At 49.8% G+C, this 18,812-nt stretch overlaps 1 long non-coding RNA gene across 1 annotated transcript; it reads left to right on the top strand.

Moving 5' to 3' along the window:
- Window positions 1–12: 12 nt before the first annotated feature.
- LOC135055699 (uncharacterized) lies at window positions 13–8,786 on the top strand. Its single transcript, XR_010243793.1, has 2 exons — window positions 13–199; window positions 7,845–8,786. It is a non-coding gene; the product is annotated as an uncharacterized LOC135055699 (long non-coding RNA).
- The last annotated feature ends 10,026 nt before the right edge of the window (window positions 8,787–18,812 follow it).

Genomic DNA, 18,812 nt, shown 5'->3' with positions numbered 1-18,812 from the left:
CGACGAAATTGGTTAATAGCGGAAGGAGGAGGAGCTTAACAGATAGTTCTTATTGGCTGGGAGTGATACAGGAAGCGGAGACGAGCCATGCTGTTTCCAGGGCAGTATGGGAGCTGTAGTCCAAAAGAGTGGAGTGGCATGGTGATGATATCTGGCAGGTTATGGTTGCTCACACCTGTGCCCGCCGGTGTTGCCGCTGGTAAGAGCCCCTCAGGGTATTTAGGTGGGAAGCAGGAAACATGCTAATGTGCAGTAGCTCAGGGTCTCTGGTATACTGGAGAAATATCTAGGGGTCACTCTGCTTTTCATAGTCGTTATGTGTGCTGGCATTCAGCAATATCTTTTTATTGTGATTTAAAGCGCCATTTACAGTATAGGCCCCTATCACAACATTGAAGCAATGAAAAACTGATAGAAATCAAAATGAGCGCTCCAGGCGCTGGCAGGAGTTGTTAAACTAGAATAATGATAAATCATACAAACAAATATGCAGCAACCAAATCGGTAGATGCTAGAATCAAGTGGGCTAAGGGACCTTTTCCGTCTGGGGGAGGAGCAAGGCCAGCGGGATAGTTCCTCTACTATCCCTACCAAATCCAGGATAGGTAGCTGTAGGGCAGAGGCGTAACTAGGGTTTTTGGAGCCCAGGGCAAGATCAATAATGTCGGAGATCAGCAGCATGTTGAACGCGGAAGCAGAAGCTGCTTATTGCCGGTCAACATGCTGCTGATCTCCGGCTTTGGGCTCCGCACGTGCATTACAGCCCCTACCCTCGGCTGCTGATATCCGGCATGCTGCCCCTGCTGCTGGCTTTCCACCCGCCCGGCTCGCCCACCCAGCTGGATGGTGAGTGAGAAGGGCATCTCAGTGCCCGTGGTTTAATACATATCTCTCTTCGGTAAATGGCCATTAGTACATCCCACACACACTGATTACACACACACAGACTGGCCACCCCCAAATCCTACACACACCCACTCAGACTACACACACACATTCTCTTACTTTCCTCTCCCCCACACATACACTGGACTGCAAAAATTTACACACACTGACACTGTTCCACGCACACACAATTAACACACACTCACACTGTCCCACACACACAATTAACACACACGCACACTGTCCCACACACCAGTGGCGTGCGGTGAGGTCAGTGGCGTGCGGTGAGGCACTACAGCCATAATGTCTGCCGAATCCTGCCGATGACCCCTACCGCCACCGAGCCAATGCCCGCCACTGCCTCTGAGCCGATGCCCGCTGCCACCACCAATGGCTTACAAACTCGCCCACCATCAACTGACCCAGCCCTCCGCCACTAATTTGCAACTCAGTCCAAAGCCGCCAATGCCCGCTGCATGCCTGCTCATCATACTTGTGATATATTGTACATTTTTATAGAAAATAATAATAATTTGTGTTTGGGACTGGGAAGGGAGTGGGAGGAGGACATGAATGCAATTTTGTTGTCCAGGGCTTCCATTAACTGAATGGAGAAGGGTCTGAATGGGTTAAAAATGTAAAAAAAAAAACTGAATGAGGTCCCCCCTCCTAAGTATAACCAGCCTCGGGCTCTTTGAGCCGGTCCTGGTTGTTTAAATACTGGGAAAAAATTGGACAGGGGTTCCCCGTATTTAGACAACCAGCATCGGGCTCTTAGTCCGGTCCTGGTTCCAAAAATACGGGGGACAAAAGATGTAGGGGTCCCCCCCGTATTTTTAAAACCAGCACCAGGCTCCACTAGCCAGGGACATAATGCCACAGCCGGGGGACACATTTATGTAGGTCCCTGCGGCCGTGGCATTACCCCCCCCAACTAGTCACCACTGGCCTAGGTTCCCTGGAGGAGTGGGGACCCCTTAAATCAAGGGGTCAACCCCCTCCAGGCACCCAAGGGCCAGGGGTGAAGCCAGAGGCTGCCCCCCCCCATCCGTGGGCTGTGGATGGGAGGCTGATAGCCATGTAAGTAAAAAAAGAATATTGTTTTTTGTTCTGGAACTACAAGGCCCAGAAAGCCTCCCCCGCTTGCTGGTACTTGGAGAACCTCAAGTACCAACATGCAGGGAAATAACGGGCCCGCCGGTACCTGTAGTTCTACAACAGAAAAAATACCCAAATAAAAACACAACTCACACACCGTGACAGTAAAAATTTATTAAAACACACTGACACACTCACACATACTTACACATACTTACCTATATCCCACGCCGGTCACGTCCACTTGTCCAGTAGAATCCAGTAGGGGAATCTGTAAAAATGAGAGACAGATTACTTACCTACATCCCACGCCAGTCACGTCCACTTGTCCAGTAGAATCCAGTAGGGGAATCTGTAAAAATGAGAGACAGATTACTTACCTACATCCCACGCCGGTCACGTCCACTTGTCCAGTAGAATCCAATAGGGGTACCTGTAAAAATGAGAGACAGATTACTTACCTACATCCCACGCTGGTCACGTCCACTTGTCCAGTAGAATCCAGTAGGGGAATCTGTAAAAATGAGAGACAGATTACTTACCTACATCCCACGCCGATCACGTCCACTTGTCCAGTAGAATTCAATAGGGGTAGCTGTAAAAATGAGAGACAGATTACTTACCTACATCCCACGCCGATCACGTCCACTTGTCAGTAGAATCCAGTAGGGGAATCTGTAAAAATGAGAGACAGATTACTTACCTACATCCCACGCCGATCACGTCCACTTGTCAGTAGAATCCAGTAGGGGAATCTGTAAAAATGAGAGACAGATTACTTACCTACATCCCACGCCGGTCACGTCCACTTGTCCAGTAGAATCCAATAGGGGTACCTGTAAAAATGAGAGACAGATTACTTACCTACATCCCACGCTGGTCACGTCCACTTGTTCAGTAGAATTCAATAGGGGTACCTGTAAAAATGAGAGACAGATTACTTACCTACATCCCACGCTGGTCACGTCCACTTGTCCAGTAGAATTCAATAGGGGTAGCTGTAAAAATGAGAGAGAGATTACTTACCTACATCCCACGTCGGTCACGTCCACTTGTCCAGTAGAATTCAATAGGGGTAGCTGTAAAAATGAGAGACAGATTACTTACCTACATCCCACGCCGATCACGTCCACTTGTCAGTAGAATCCAGTAGGGGAATCTGTAAAAATGAGAGACAGATTACTTACCTACATCCCACGCCGGTCACGTCCACTTGTCCAGTAGAATTCAATAGGGGTACCTGTAAAAATGAGAGACAGATTACTTACCTACATCCCACGCTGGTCACGTCCACTTGTCCAGTAGAATCCAATAGGGGTACCTGTAAAAATGAGAGACAGATTACTTACCTACATCCCACGCCGATCACGTCCACTTGTCCAGTAGAATCCAATAGGGGTACCTGTAAAAATGAAAATGATACTTACAAAATTCAATCCACAGGAGGAGAGAGAGAGAGAGAGAGAGAGAGGGGGGGGGGGGGGGGGGGGGAGGGAGGGAGGAGGGAGGAGGGAGGGGGGGGGGGAGGGAGGAGGGAGGGAGGGGGGAGGAGGAGGGAGGAGGAGGGGGGGGGGGAGGGAGAGACACTAACCTGCTGCTGCTGCTGGCGAGACCGGCACACACTGCAGGGCCACGACGGGAGGACGGAGCCGGCGGAGGAGGGGGAGAGCCGCACACCGCCGCTCCTGTCAGCGGCAGAGGACGGGGCGCACACTACAGACGCCAATAACCGCCGGGACAATTAACACACACACAATTAACACACACGCACACTGTCCCACACACACACACAATTAACACACACGCACGCACATTGTCACACACACACACAATTAACACACTGTCACGCACACACACAATTAACACACATTCACACTGTCCCACACACACACACAATTAACACACTCACACTGTCCCACACACACAATTAACACACACTCACACTGTCCCACACACACAATTAACACACATTCACACTGTCCCACACACACACAATTAACACACATTCACACTGTCCCACACACACACAATTAACACACTCACACAATTAACACACATTCACACTGTCCCACACACACACAATTAACACACTCAAACTGTCCCACACACACAGAATTAACACACTCACACTGTCCCACACACACACAATTAACACACACACACTGTCCCACACACAACACACATGCACACTGTCCCACACACACACAATTAACACACACACACACTGTCCCACAAGAACAATGTCCCACATACACACACTTAACACACACACACAATGTCCCGCACCCCCTTCCCTCCCCTGTCCCGACACTGCAAGAAAGTATAAAGTTGACCCCGGCCCGCTCACCTGAGGCTGCACTGTTCAGGGGCCGCGCACACCCCCCCCCCCCCCCCCCCCCCGAGGTCGCGCATGCGCGCACCTCCGCGATCGCGCAAACGCGTACTTTGCAGGGGGGGGGGGGGGGGAGTAGGGGGAGGCTCCTGGCTGCCGCTGCCTGTCTATTGTGACAGGCACAGCAGCCGGGGGAGACAGGGAAAGCGCCGCGGGTAGCGTCGGCGGAATCCCTGACGCATGGGGCGAGTGGGCCGTGCAGGTGCCCGTGGCGCCCCCCTCTGTTGGGGCTGCCATGGCGCCCAGGGCACGTGCCCTGCTCGCCCCGTGCTAGATACGCCTCTGCTGTAGGGACAATGGAAGAGAGAACGCACAGAGCAGCACAATAGTGTCTGTGTGTCCTAGGCAATAATCAGAACCATTAGCAATGGACAGAAGTCAAAAAGCTACAAGCAAATGAAAACAAATATAATGCAGTGCACATTTATTAGGTAGAAATACACAGTGCTTTAAAGAATCAATACAAAACAGAAAAAAAGCGCAACAGAAAGCAAAAAATGTTGCAGGGGTGAATATAGAGGGAAAACGGTGCAATTAAATGTCTCGCCAATGTCATATAATAGCCCAGATCTGTGACTCTGTGCCTGGACAGTAACGCTGGGCGGAGTCACAGTCACAGATCTGGGTGGCTGGATGCAGGCCAGAAACAGTCCCCTCCCTCGGTCCAGCCAGTTCCCTCCTTGTCTCCGCCCAGTCCCCTCTCTCCCTCCTCCCAGTACAGTCCCTGCACCCTGGTGACACTGCAGCCGGTGATTGTAAGCGGGACTCGCAGTAACCGCCACAGTCTTGCGGCTGCGGCACACAATGCCAATGTGCCGTGGACGACCACTGACAGCCGCACCCGCCCCCCCTCCCACCCATAGCATCCGCCCATGGCACTCCCGCCCCCTCCCCCACCCGAAGCACCCACACCCGCGGTACGTCCCGCCCCTCCCCCACACGCGGTACCCACCGCATCCACCACATCCGCCCCCCACCTGCGGCACACGCCCCTCCCCCACCTGCGACACTCCCTCCCCCACCCGTAACACCCGCTGCACCCCAGCACCTCCCCACCCCCATACCCACCTCTCCCCCCCGCTACACCCCCGCACCCTCCACCCCACCCGCACCACCACCGCATCTGCCCCTCCTGCACCCGCCCCTCCCCCATCCGCAGCACCCCTGCTCCCGCCCCCTCCCAACTGCGGCACCCCACCCACGCCACCGCACAACCCTCGGAACCCCCCCAGCCGCCTCCCACCCCACAACCGCGGCACCACCGCATCCGCTCCTGCCCCCCTGCACCTGTCCCCCTACCCATGGAACAACGCCCCCACCCGCAGCACCCCTCCTCCCCCAGCACCCCCGTCCCTCCCACACCTGCCCCTCCCACAGCACCCCCCGCCCCTCCCACACCTGCATCACCCCTGCTCCCAACCCCCCACAGATGGCACCCCCGCCCCATCCCTACGCACAGCACCCCTGCTCCCGCCCCCAACCGTGGCACCCTCGCATCCACCTCCCGCCACCCCGGCAACCGGCTCCCTCCCCCACCCGCAGCACCCCTGCATCCGCCCCTCCCCCCGCCCCCCCGCAACACCCACGCACCTGCCCCTCCACCACCCGCAACACCACCACACCCGGCCCTCCCCAACTGCGGTGACCCCACACCCGCCCCTCACCCACCCACAGCGCCCTCGGACCCCCTCCCCCATCCAGTGCATCCCCGCACCCTGCCCACGGCGCATCCGGACCTCCACCACAGCACCTCCGGCCCCCTCCCCCACCCGCACCATCTATAGACACCTTCCCCGCCCCCAGCACCTCTGGACCACCACCCACAGCACCTCCGGACCCCCTCCCCCATCCACGGCTCCCCTGCAGCCACCCCTCCTCCACCCGCAGCATCTACATACCCCATCTCACACCCACACCTCCACCACCCGCAGCACTTCTATTACCCATCACCCAACCTCACCCCCCCTGCAACCCCACCTCCCCATATGCACCCCCACTACATTGCCCCTCCCTCACGAACAGCACCTCTAGACCTCCTCCTTCATCCACAACCCCCCGCACCTGCCCCTCCACCACCAGCAGCATCTACAGACCCCATCCGCACCCCCCACCCCTGACAACCCACCCGCAGCATCCCCCCACCCGCCGCACCTGCCCCTCCCCCACCCGCTGCAGCAGCACCCCCTCCCCGGCCCTACCCCGACCGCGGTATCCCCGCACCGGCACCCTTCCCCATCCACCGCAGCAACATACCTGGCCCTCCACAACCGCCGTAACCCCGCACCCGCCCCTCACACACCCACAGCGGCCACGGACCCCCTCCCCCATCCGTGGCATCCTCGCACCCGCCCCTCCCCTGGCTGCCGCACATCCAGATCACCTACCCCACCCCAACACTCCCGCTCCCGCCACTTCCCCAACCACAGCACCTATGGCCCCCTCCCCCATCGGACCCTCCCCCACCCGTATTATCTACAGACACCCTCCCCATCTGCGGACCTCCCACACCTGCCCCTCCCACAGTGTCAGTGTCAGTTTTCCCATACATGCATTGGACACTTGTATGGCTTGCCTCCCACAGTGTAACCTTCGTAGTGCGCCCAACATGGCTGCCTCATCTGGTACACTCGTGGATGGGATAAAAAAATACATGGACCTGACAGTGTTGTTGGGGCCCTACTCTGAGCATTAGCACGGTGCAGTCATCCCATTTTGTGTCATCTCTTTTAGATGTAGACTATTCCACCCAGGGAAACACAGTGCACGCAAGATGGCTGCCTCACCTGGTACCTTGTGCACATATAATACAAACCGTGGACGTTATTACTGAATATGCCTACCCTGTGCTCTCTAGGTTTTCTTTATGTCGGTCTGTGCAGCTTATGCTGTATTACTTAAATCTTCTGTATTATGGGGCAAATTCAGCATGAATCGCAAGTAGCGATTCGTACGGAATTTGTGCTGAGGGGCCGCGGGTACATGCGTAGCAGGCCCTACTGCGCATGCGCCCGCAATTTCTGCGGGGGCCCGCAGAAATTATGATCGCCTCTGCCTGTCAATCAGGCAGAGGCGGTTGCGGGATGGGAGGGGGGCAGTAACGCTCCATTTTCTGGGTGGAAACGGAGCGTTGCAAGGGCGTGCCAGCCCAAACGGGGGCATGTCGGGGGTGCGGCCGCAGCAGCTGCGTGACATCACGCAGCCGCTGCGACAACAAAAATGGCGCCAGGACTCCTGCGGCCGCAGCTAAGCTGCGCCGGCAGGAATCATCCTTAATTTCTGCTAACAAGCAGATTAGCAGAATTTGCTAACCTTACTGAATTTGCTCCTATGTGCATTTTTTTGATGTCTGTAAAGCGCCTTGAGTCCCATTGGAGAAAGAGTACTATAGAAATAAAATTATAACATTTTATCTGTGTGATCCCATAAATGAAAACTATAAACACATGTTTTTCTCTGCTTCTCCCTTTAGAGTGGTATTTGGAAAGAATCAGAATCTGATTGCCCATCTATTTTGAAATGTGCAGAAATTATAGTTAGAATTAAGCTAAGACATTCCCTTCCTAAATCTGTATAAAAACAACCCTACCTTCGTCCACTAGGGGACACAGGGACAGTGGGAATAGTATGAAGAGGTAGATTCTGGGCCCCAGATACTAAAGGTTTCCCAACAGCCACAGGGTCCCACTCCACTATACCCCACCCCAACCACTGACCAGCCAGTCTTCGGTTTGGTGCCAGCAGGAGTGGGCACCATTTTAGCAGGGGAGCTGTATTAGGTGGTCCCCCTGTTACTTTTATTATTTTATTTCTTAGGTTTCCAGTAACTGAGCAGACAGTGTCAGGTGTCCTATAGGATGACCTCACCACCCTTCTCACACCCATCGCCGGCGGCGGCAGCACCAGCAACTGGGTCAGTGACTTCTACCGCAGGCTGCCTAGGAGGGTTTGCACACAGTGCTCCTAGGATTATCCACAGCCGGGCACTTTGGGGAGATATGGACAGCTCCCTGGAGACCACCGGCAGTTTTGGTAGTGCATTCCAGGGAATCCCACTCTGTCCACTAGATCACCAGGGCAATCTTGGTAACATGGTACATTGACTCCAGCATAATACAGTGCCCTGGGGTCCATTCCAGGGAAGAGGGGCCGGCTTCCCCTGTTAGCTCCACCCCCGACTACGCTTGAAAAGAGATTAACAGCCCATCCCAGGTCCTTCTCTCTCTACTCCCACAAGAAAGCTGGGCAGCCATTAATCCACATTGCTGCCATAGTACAGAGAGAGATTTGGGCTTATGTCTCCACTTGTACCTCACATATATTACACCATTATAAATGGTATGAAGCATGGAATCATACTACGTAAAACTACTCTCCTTGCACTTGCTTATTAATAAACTAAAATCCTCTTAAAGACTGGACTTATTTATGTGTCACTGTCACATGTATTACACCATAGCATTGTGACTGGAATACTAAAACCAGTTCCTACAATTCACCTTGTGCAAGAACCTCACAATGTGAAATAGTAACAGTTGCAATAAGATTTATTCTTACATGAGTTCGGACAGTTCATTTGATCAAGGAATATTGCAACATGTTAAAATAGCAGTTGCAACAAGATACTATGGTATTGATATTGGTAACAGTATCAAATCATTGACCATACTATTGCGGCTGTGTAGACTGCTTACTAACACACTTTCCATGAATAAAGCAATAAACAAAATTTCAAAAGACTGACAACATCTCTGAAAGCTATATCTTTCACCTAAGTAGTGCATACACTCTGAGCTATTTTACCAAAGAGAAAGATTTTCAGGAGGCAAAACACTTTGCTGAACATTTTTAATTAGAAAGGCTATTTACATAATGGACTGCTGTAGTGTCTAAAAAGGGGGACTCAGTCTGCCTGCAGTAATGTGAAAAAAGGGGCTCTACCTGCCGCAGTGTGTAAAAAGGGGGATCTGCTGTCGTAATGTAAAAAAGGGGACTCTGCTGCCGTAATGTGTAAAAAAAGGGGGACTGCTGCCGTAATGTGTAAAAAAGGGGGAATGCTGCCGTAAGGTGTAAAAAGGGGGACTGCCTGCCTAATGTGTAAAAAGGGGGACTCTGCTGCTGGTTTGTGTAAAAAAGGGGGACTCTGCTGCCATAATGTGTAAAAATAGGAATTTAATACCTACCAGTAATTCCTTTTCTCTTAGTCCGTAGTGGATACTGGGGTGACTTTAGTAGCATGGGGTATAGATCCGGTCTATTGGAGCCTGGGCCCTTTAAGAAATCAATAGTGTGTGCTGGCTCCTCCCCTCTATGATTCTCCTGCAGACTCAGTCTAAGAAAACTGTGCCCGAGGAGACGGACATACCAAGAGAGAAGGAATAACAGTAAAGTGGTACGGTAACGAACCAACACACAACATTAAGAAGTATAGCAGAGCAGAACAGAGGGGAGCAACTCTAACCATACAAGGATAACAACATTAACCAAACATGGAACTGGGACAGCAACAGCAGACCCAACCAAGAACACTTACAACCAAGTAAGCAGGAAAACGAAGCACTACGGATTACGAGAAAAGGAATTACCAGAAAGTATTAAAGTCCTATTTTCTCTAATGTCCTAGTGGATACTGGGGTGACTTCAGTACCATGGGGAAGTCCCAAAGCGCCCAGAATGGGTGGGAGAGTGCTGAGACCCCTGCAACACAGCCTGATCAAACTGAAGGTCATCCTCTGGCCAAGGTGTCGAACCTATAGAACTTAACGATAGTGTTCAAACCAGACCAAGTTGTTGCATGGCACAACTGTAAGGCTGAGACGCCCAGGAAGAACCCACCGACCTTGTGAAGTGGGCCTGAATAGAACTTGGCAGCGGCAATGTTCCCGAAGAATAGGCTTGTTGAATGGTCAACTTGAGCCAATGAGCAATGGACTGCTTAGAAGCAGGACATCCAATTTTGGTAGCGTCATAAAGGACAAACAGCAAGTCAGACTTCCTGTGACGAGCTGTCCTTTTGACGTAAATCCTCAAAGCCCTCACCACGTTATACTTGTTTCCTCGAATGGCTTATTCTCGCTAGGAATGCCTGGATTCATTTTTGGGACAGTGCACCTTTACCCCATCAGCGTATATGACCTATGAGCATTATGTTAACCGTAATTTCTCAATCAATATGCTTTTTAGGGTGCTTCTCTCGAAACGATATTGGCGTTTTTGATATATTTCTCTGTGTATAAACTTTGCTTACTGTTTTTATGTTTTAGGGCTGGGGAAAGCCTGGAGTTTTCACCTAGTTCCCAATTTGCAGAACTATATGCAAGTTAATGTCATTTCCATACCGGAAGTAGGGAGGCCAATCGCGGGATCCCGGGATTTGGGCCTAAAAATGCCGGGATTTGAATCCCGGGATTGGAGCCTCCAATCCCGGGATTCAAGGGATTACAGTGCGCATGTGCGGGAGGGTTGGAAGCGGCGCGGGAGGGTGTAAGTAATAACACTTACTATCAGGCGGCCGCGGCAGCCATGGACACTCTGAACCCAGCGGCAATTCAAATGAAGCGCCGGCTGCCAGCCAATCAGAGCTGGCGGACCGGCAGCCAATCAGGGAAGCTGCCGCAGCAGCGGCAGCCAATCAGGAGCGGCAGCTTCCCTGATTGGCTGCCGCTCCGCCAGCTCTGATTGGCTGGCGGCTGGCGCTTCATTTGAAATGCCGCCTCGTTCAGTGTGTCCATGGCGGCCGCCCGCCTAATAGTAAGTGTTATTACTTACACCCACCCTCCCCTCCTCCCACGCCGCTACCAACCCTACCGCACCACTACCTACACCCACCCTCCCGCACCGCTACCTACCCCCATAGGTGTGCGCAGACACTGACAGGCGGGTGCCGCTCCGGACTTCCCACCCTCCACGGCACGGCATTATAGTGCTCTATCACCTTCCCTGTCCTGGACTTAGACTGCTTACCTGGGCCACCCAGGTGAGCAGGCTATATCCAGGACAGGGGAGGCGAGAGAACACTATAATGCCGTGGAGGGGGGGGGGAGTCCGGAGCGGCACCCGCCTGTCAGTGTCTGCGCACGCCTATGCCTACTGCCTCACTACCTCCCGCACCGCTACCTACCCCCTCCCTACCTCCCGCACCGCTAACTACACCCTCCAGCGCTGCTCCCTACATCTTTCACTGGTCCCACTGCAATCCCGGGATTGACCGTTTTTCAATCTCGAATCCCGGGATTGAAAAAACGGCCCGGGATTGGCCTCCCTAACCGGAAGTGTATTATTATTGCTATTTATTTACTGATCCGTTTCTTTCTGGATCTTAAGTACTGTTTTCCCTACCCTTTTCTCCCCAGCGTTTTTTCCCTTTTGTGTCTTGTCCTATCTGTTTGATATCTCTTCTTCAGCACCATATTCTGTAGATGTTGCATTTCCGGTTCTGGGACTACACACTGTGCTCTCCTCTGAGGTCGATATACATCACCGTGAGTCATATCCTTCCTATGTATTTGAATGGCTAATTTAACATTTTGCACATATAATGTTGGAGGATTCCAATCCCCTGCAAAGTGGAAGAAAATATTACTTTATCCAAATTACATGTAGAGGTGGCTTTTCTCCAAAAGTCTCATCTCCTCCCATCAGAAATACTAAAACTCAATACCTTAGGTTGGAGGGTGTTGGCGTCAGCTCCATATAATGCTAAGGCTCGTGGGGTACTTATTTTAGTCAGACAAAATGTACATATAGACCTTCATTCCTCCCAATCAGACCCCGATGGCAGGTTTCTTATTGTTGATGCCACTCTTGAGGCCACTCGTTTTCTTCTCTGTAATGTATATGCCCCCAATGTTGACTCACAATCCTTTTTCCTGTCTATTGCCACTAAATTGCATCCGCATTCCCACAAACAGTTGGTACTCGCGGGTGATTTTAACTCTACTGTCTCCAATGCCCTTGATAGGAACACTAATCCTAGATCTAAACGCCCAATCCCTAAATATGGCTTACCCTATTTAATGACACAGCTTCATCTTGTTGATGTTTGGAGGGCTTGTCATCCAGTAGACCGTGACTATACCTGCTTGTCAGCAGCCCATGGTACACTGTCAAGAATTGATTATTTATTTATCTACTTCTATGTTCAATAAAGTTTAGGATTCCAAAATTGAACCTGTATTTTTATCTGACCATGCGGTCTGCTGGATGACACTCACGACCTTCCCTGATAGAGGCCCCATCAGGCAGTGGCGTTTTCCATCTCACCATGCCAATTCCATTCAATTTAGAAACTGAACTGCTAGAGGCCTCGTGGGCAGACTTTAAACACAGTAATACTGAATCGGAGGAGGAATCGCCTCTTATGTACTGGCAGGCGTTTAAGCCTGTGCTCAGGAGCTCTATTATCTCGTTCACGTCCAAACACAAGAAAGACACACAAGCTCTTTACCTGGACTCTCAATCAAAACTTACTAACGCTTATCAGGCATTCACACAAAATCCCTCTCCAACTACTAAAAAAGTATATTATGAACAAAAGTCTTTGATAAACTTCTAACCCAAATTGAATCTAGACTAACATTTATGTCTCAAAGTAAATTCCATAAATTTGGTAATCGATCTAGCAGATTGCTCTCTAACCTTTTAAGAGGTCAACACCCCCCAACACTTATCCGAGCTCTGAAGAAAACTGATGGCACAGTGGTACATAATTGTAGCCAGGTGTCTGAGGTACTGCATTCTTTTTATTCCTCATTGTATGCCGAACCCTCTATTGACAGCTAACAACAACACTCTTTCTGGTCCTCTCTTACACTCCCCACCCTATCTCCTGTCTCATCCCAGACTTTATTGGCCCCCATTACTGAAGTGGAAGTGCTGCGCTCAATAAAATGCCTGAAAATGGGCAAGGCCCCTGGGCCTGATGGCATGACTAACGAATACTACAAACTTTTAGCCTCTCATTTGGTCAAACCCCTTTGCGCCCTTTTTAACTTGCTGTTAACTGGAAAATATTGAAGGGTTGGATAGATTTACCTTTATTGTTATCTGGTAGAGTTGTGGTTATGAAAAACTTTGTTTTCCTCCAATTATCTTACGTTCTGCAAATGCTCCCACTACAATTATCTAAATCCGACATACAACAGTTTGATTCTCTTTTCACATGATTTATATGGTCAGGGAAGAAGTCTAGAGTCTCTCGCCACACTCTGCGGCTGCCCAGGGTGGAGGGTGGCTTTGGGATGCCAGACATCCCTGCTTTTTCGAATGCTGCTATGTTTCGCTACATCGCAGACTGGTTTTCTGGTGGCTCAGTATACACCCTTCCTGATATAGAAGAACACCTTTTCAACCCCTTTTCTCCAGCCACCTTACTCCATACACCTACTACACTGATTCCTCCACATTTAAAGACTAATGTGCTCCCCCTACACTACCTTCTGGGGTAACCCCCAATTTACTCCTGGACTCGAAAATCATACTTACCTCACATGGAAGGAAAAGGGCATTGGAAAAGGGCATTTCGTCTATTCGAAATATCTTTGATCCTGGCGTGTAATATACCCCTTCTCTACCTTGATTGATAAATATAAATTACCAAATTGCCATTCCTTTATGTACCTGCAATCTCGCCATTTTGCACACTCAGTACCACCCGCGATGCCCCTTGGTACTAACATTGACCCCCCTTGCACCTCTTTTGCATTCAAATGTCGGTCTTGGTTATAAGATATGTAACTTATACTCTATTCTTGTAGATTCTGGGAAGGGAGCTTTACAGCATAAACTTCGTTCACGCTGGTTTCAGGATATGCCTGATTTTTCAGCTATGTCGGACCTTATGTCCACATTACCTTCCACACTTAAGCATTTAAAATCAGCGGGTTTACAGGAAACACATCTCAAGTTCTAAAATAGAGCCTACATCTACCCGAAACAGCATTCTTATTTTACCCTGACCTCTTCAGGTCGTTGTTTTAAATGAGGGATGGCTGACGCCACATACTATCATAATTTTTGGGTTTGTGGGAAAGTAAGGACTTTTTATGACAAGTTGATGAACTATGTTAATATTACCTTCACTCCATCTCTGTAAACTCCCGGCCGCCTGTCTACTTTACTGCTTCTCAGATTGGGATTTAGGCCCACACAAAACGAGGATCATACCTGCTCTGTTATAATTACCATTGCCAAGAAGTTGATTCTTACCCATTGGTTGCATAAACATTCTCCATCTATTGTGGAGCTGAAAGCATCTCTATTAAATAATATCTTTTATCAAAGACAAGCTATAGTACCTGACGTAGAGTCAGGAGCTCCTAAATTTTATAGGAAATGGGATACTGTTATACAAAGTTATGATGACTCAACTCAACTCAGGATTCAAAAATGTTTTGAGTCTACTACTTGGTTCCTGCTTAGACAGATTTCATAGACGTTTTACGTCCAATGTGCCCTTATTTGTTATGACCGTGGGACTCCACTCAATGAGTTTAAATGCTTAACACCTCCCCCCCTTCCCTCATCTCTCCCTTTTATTTCTCCTTCCTTCCCCCTTCTTCTATTTTGCATATTTTGTTACAATTTTTCTATTAAACATACCACTCTTATAAAATAGAAAATTAATATTGAAGAAGGGGCTACCTATATGTAATTATCTAATGATGGTTGATCTATTGCTGTATCACGCTCACTTCGTACAACAAGATGACATATGGACGATTCTTTCTTCTCATTTGGTCTCTTAATGTTCTCTTACTAGAATAATTTCGACCACTTGTGTAGAGTTCGCTCTCTAATCAACTGAGACCACATGTACTTCCCAATTGTCATATATAGCTTTATTTTCATCTATCTGGCACAATACAATTCGTTCAACTGTCATGACCGTTTTATACAGGGTAGATCTGCATCATACCTTTGTATGCGTTCTATGTTCAACCAATGATGTCTGTAATTTAACATGTGCCTTTTTCTTCAATAAAAAAAAATTGTTTAAAAAAAAATCCTATTTTCTCTTACGTCCTAAAGTATGCTGGGGTTCCATTTAGTACCATGGGGATGTACCAAAGCTCCCAGTATGGGAGGGAGAGCGCTGAGGCTCCTGCAGAACAGATTGACCAAACTTAAGGTCCTCAGAGGCCAAAGTATCGAACTTGTAGAACTTAGCAAACGTGTTCGACCCTGACCAAGTAGCTGCTCTGCAAAGCAGTAAAGCCGAGACACCCCGGGCAGCCGCCCAGGAAGAAACCACTTTACGAGTAGAGTGGGCCTTAACAGATCTTGGACACAGCAAGCTTGCCGTGGAATAAGCATGCCGGATAGTAAACCTGATCCAGCGAGAAATTGTCTGCTTAGAAGGACACCCAACTTTGTTGGGATCATAAAAGGACAAACAGAGCATCCGACTTCCTGTGACGAGAAGTTCTCTTCACATATATCTTCAAAGCCCTCACAACACCCAAGGACTTTGAGGTAATTGAGGAGTTAGTAGCCACTGGCACCACAATAGATAGGTCGATAGAAAAAGCTGACACAACCCGTGGAAGAAAATTCTGACGCGTTCTGAGCTCAGCCCTATCTTCATGGAAAATCAAGTAGGGGCTCTGGTAGGACAATGCCCCCAATTCTGACACATGCCTAGCAGATGCCAATGCCGACAGTGTGACAGCCTTCCAAGTAAGAAACTTGACCTCAACCTCCTGTAGAGGTTCGAACCAATCCGGTTGCAGGAACTGCAGCACCACATTAAGATACCACGGTGCCGTAGGATGCACAAAAGGTGGTTGGATGTGCATGACCCCTTTCAAGAAAGACTTAACCTCAGGGAAAGCAGCCTATTGTTTCTAAAAGAAATTGGACAAGGCCGAAATTTGGACTTTTATGGAACCCAAGCGTAGGCCCACATCCACACCTGCTTGCAGAAAGAGGTAAACCGTCCCAGTTGAAACTCCACTGTAGGAAACTTCTTGGATTCACACCAAGACACAAACTCTGTTCAAATCCGATGGTAATGTTTAGACGTTACTCCCTTCCTAGCCTGTATCAGGGTAGGAATTATCTTTTTTCGGAATGCCCTTTCGAGCTAAAATCAGGCGTTCAACCTCCATGCCGTCAAACGTAGCCACGGTAAGTCTTGATAAGCGAACGGCCCCTGTTGCCGAAGGTCCTCGCGAAGAGGAAGAGGCCTCTGATCCTCCAGCAGTAATTCCAGAAGATCCGCGTACCAAGCCCTTCTTGGCCAGTCCGGAGCAATGAGGATCACCTGAACTCTTGTTCTTTTTATTATTTTGAGAATCCTTGGGATAAGCGGAAATGGAGGGAACACATACAATGACTGGAACGCCCACGGAGTTACCAGGGCGTCCACTGCCTGTGGCTCTCTCGACCTGGAACAGTACCTCTGAAGCTTCCTGTTGAGGCGGGAGGCCATCATGTCTATTTGAGGTACACCCCATCGGCATGTGACCTCTACAAACACCTCCGGATGGAGGCTCCATTCTTCTGGAAGGAGATCGTGTCTGTTGAGGAAGTCCGCTTCCCAGTTGTCCACTGCTGGAATGAAGATTGCTGACAGAGCCATCGCGTGATTTTCAGCCCAGAGGAGGATTCGTTACCTGTGGCATTGCAGTTCTGCTCTTCGTTCCACTTTGTCGGTTTATGTAGGACACCGCCGTTACATTGTCCGACTGAACCTGAATGGTCTGATCATGAAGAAGATGTGCCGCTTGTATAAGGCCGTTGTACCCGGCCCTTAGCGCTAGAATGTTTATCGGAAGGATGGATTCCAGACTTTACCACTTTCCGTAGAAGTTTTCCCCTCAGGTGACAGCTCCCCAACATCTGAGACTGGCATCCGTGGTTAGAAAGATCCAATTCCGAATCCTGAACCTGGAGCTCTCGAGAATGTGAGAAGTTTGCAGCCAACAGAGGAGCGAAATTCTGGATTTCAGCGACAAGCGTATTCGCTGGTGCATGTGAAGATGAGATCCTGACCATTTGACCAGGAGATCCAGTTGGAAAGACCGTGCAAGGAATCTTCCGTACTGTCGAGGCTCGTAGGAGGCAACCATCTTCCCCAGAAAACGAATGCACTGATGAACCGATACCCGGGGTGGCTTCCGGACATCCCGGACCATTGATTGCATCACCGACGCTTTCTCCACCGGTAGAAACACCCTCTGCACTTCCATGACGAGAATCATCCCCAGGAAGGAACGCCCCTTGTCGGCTCCAAATGTGAAATTGGAAGCTTCAGGATACATCCAAGTTCCTGGGACAGTTGATTTGAGAGAACAACCCTCTGTAACAACCTCTCCCTGGGGGATGTGAAGGTCGTCCAGATATGGAATTATGTCCACTCCTGGTCTGTGGAGGAGCATAATCGCTGCCTTGGCCTTGATGAACACCCCCGATGTTGCAGTGTTTGGAACTGGAAGTGACATAGTTGTAGTGCAACCTTAGATAGGCCTAGAGAGGAGGCCCGATTGGAATGTAAAGGTACGCACCCCTGATATCCCGGGATACCAGAAATTCCCTAAATCTCGACCAGGGATTCAATGAACATAGGTTTGAATAGTAACCCCTGTTACGTAAACAAGGTGGAACTGGAATAATGACATGTGTGTGTCAAAAGTTAGACTAGCTTCCAGCAGTATTGTACTTTCAGCCTGAGAAGCTAGTAAGCCTGATTTGAGGCGGGAGTACTAGAAAATAAGAATTTACTTACCGATAATTCTATTTCTCGTAGTCCATAGTGGATGCTGGGAACTCCGTAAGGACCATGGGGAATAGCGGCTCCGCAGGAGACTGGGCACAAAAGAAAAGCTTTAGGACTACCTGGTGTGCACTGGCTCCTCCCCCCTATGACCCTCCTCCAAGCCTCAGTTAGGATACTGTGCCCGGACGAGCGTACACAATAAGGAAGGATTTTGAATCCCGGGTAAGACTCATACCAGCCACACCGTACAACTTGTGATATGAACCCAGTTAACAGCATGATAACAGAGGAGCCTCTGGATAGATGGCTCACAACAACAATAACCCGATTTGTTAACAATAACTACTATGTACAAGTATTGCAGATAATCCGCACTTGGGATGGGCGCCCAGCATCCACTACGGACTACGAGAAATAGAATTATCGGTAAGTAAATTCTTATTTTCTCTGACATCCTAGTGGATGCTGGGAACTCCGTAAGGACCATGGGGATTATACCAAAGCTCCCAAACGGGCGGGAGAGTGCGGATGACTCTGCAGCACCGAGTGAGAAAACTCCAGGTCCTCCTCAGCCAGAGTGTCAAATTTGTAAAATTTTACAAAAGTATTTGACCCTGACCAAGTAGCAGCTCGGCAGAGTTGTAAAGCCGAGACCCCTCGGGCGCCGCCCAAGATGAGCCCACCTTCCTTGTGGAGTGGGCTTTTACAGATTTTGGCTGTGGC

This window comes from Pseudophryne corroboree, chromosome 3 (genome assembly GCF_028390025.1).
Source record: "Pseudophryne corroboree isolate aPseCor3 chromosome 3, aPseCor3.hap2, whole genome shotgun sequence".
Taxonomy (NCBI): domain Eukaryota; kingdom Metazoa; phylum Chordata; class Amphibia; order Anura; family Myobatrachidae; genus Pseudophryne; species Pseudophryne corroboree.
Note: the sequence above shows the minus strand (reverse complement) of the source record. Positions and strands in the feature narration are given on the sequence as shown.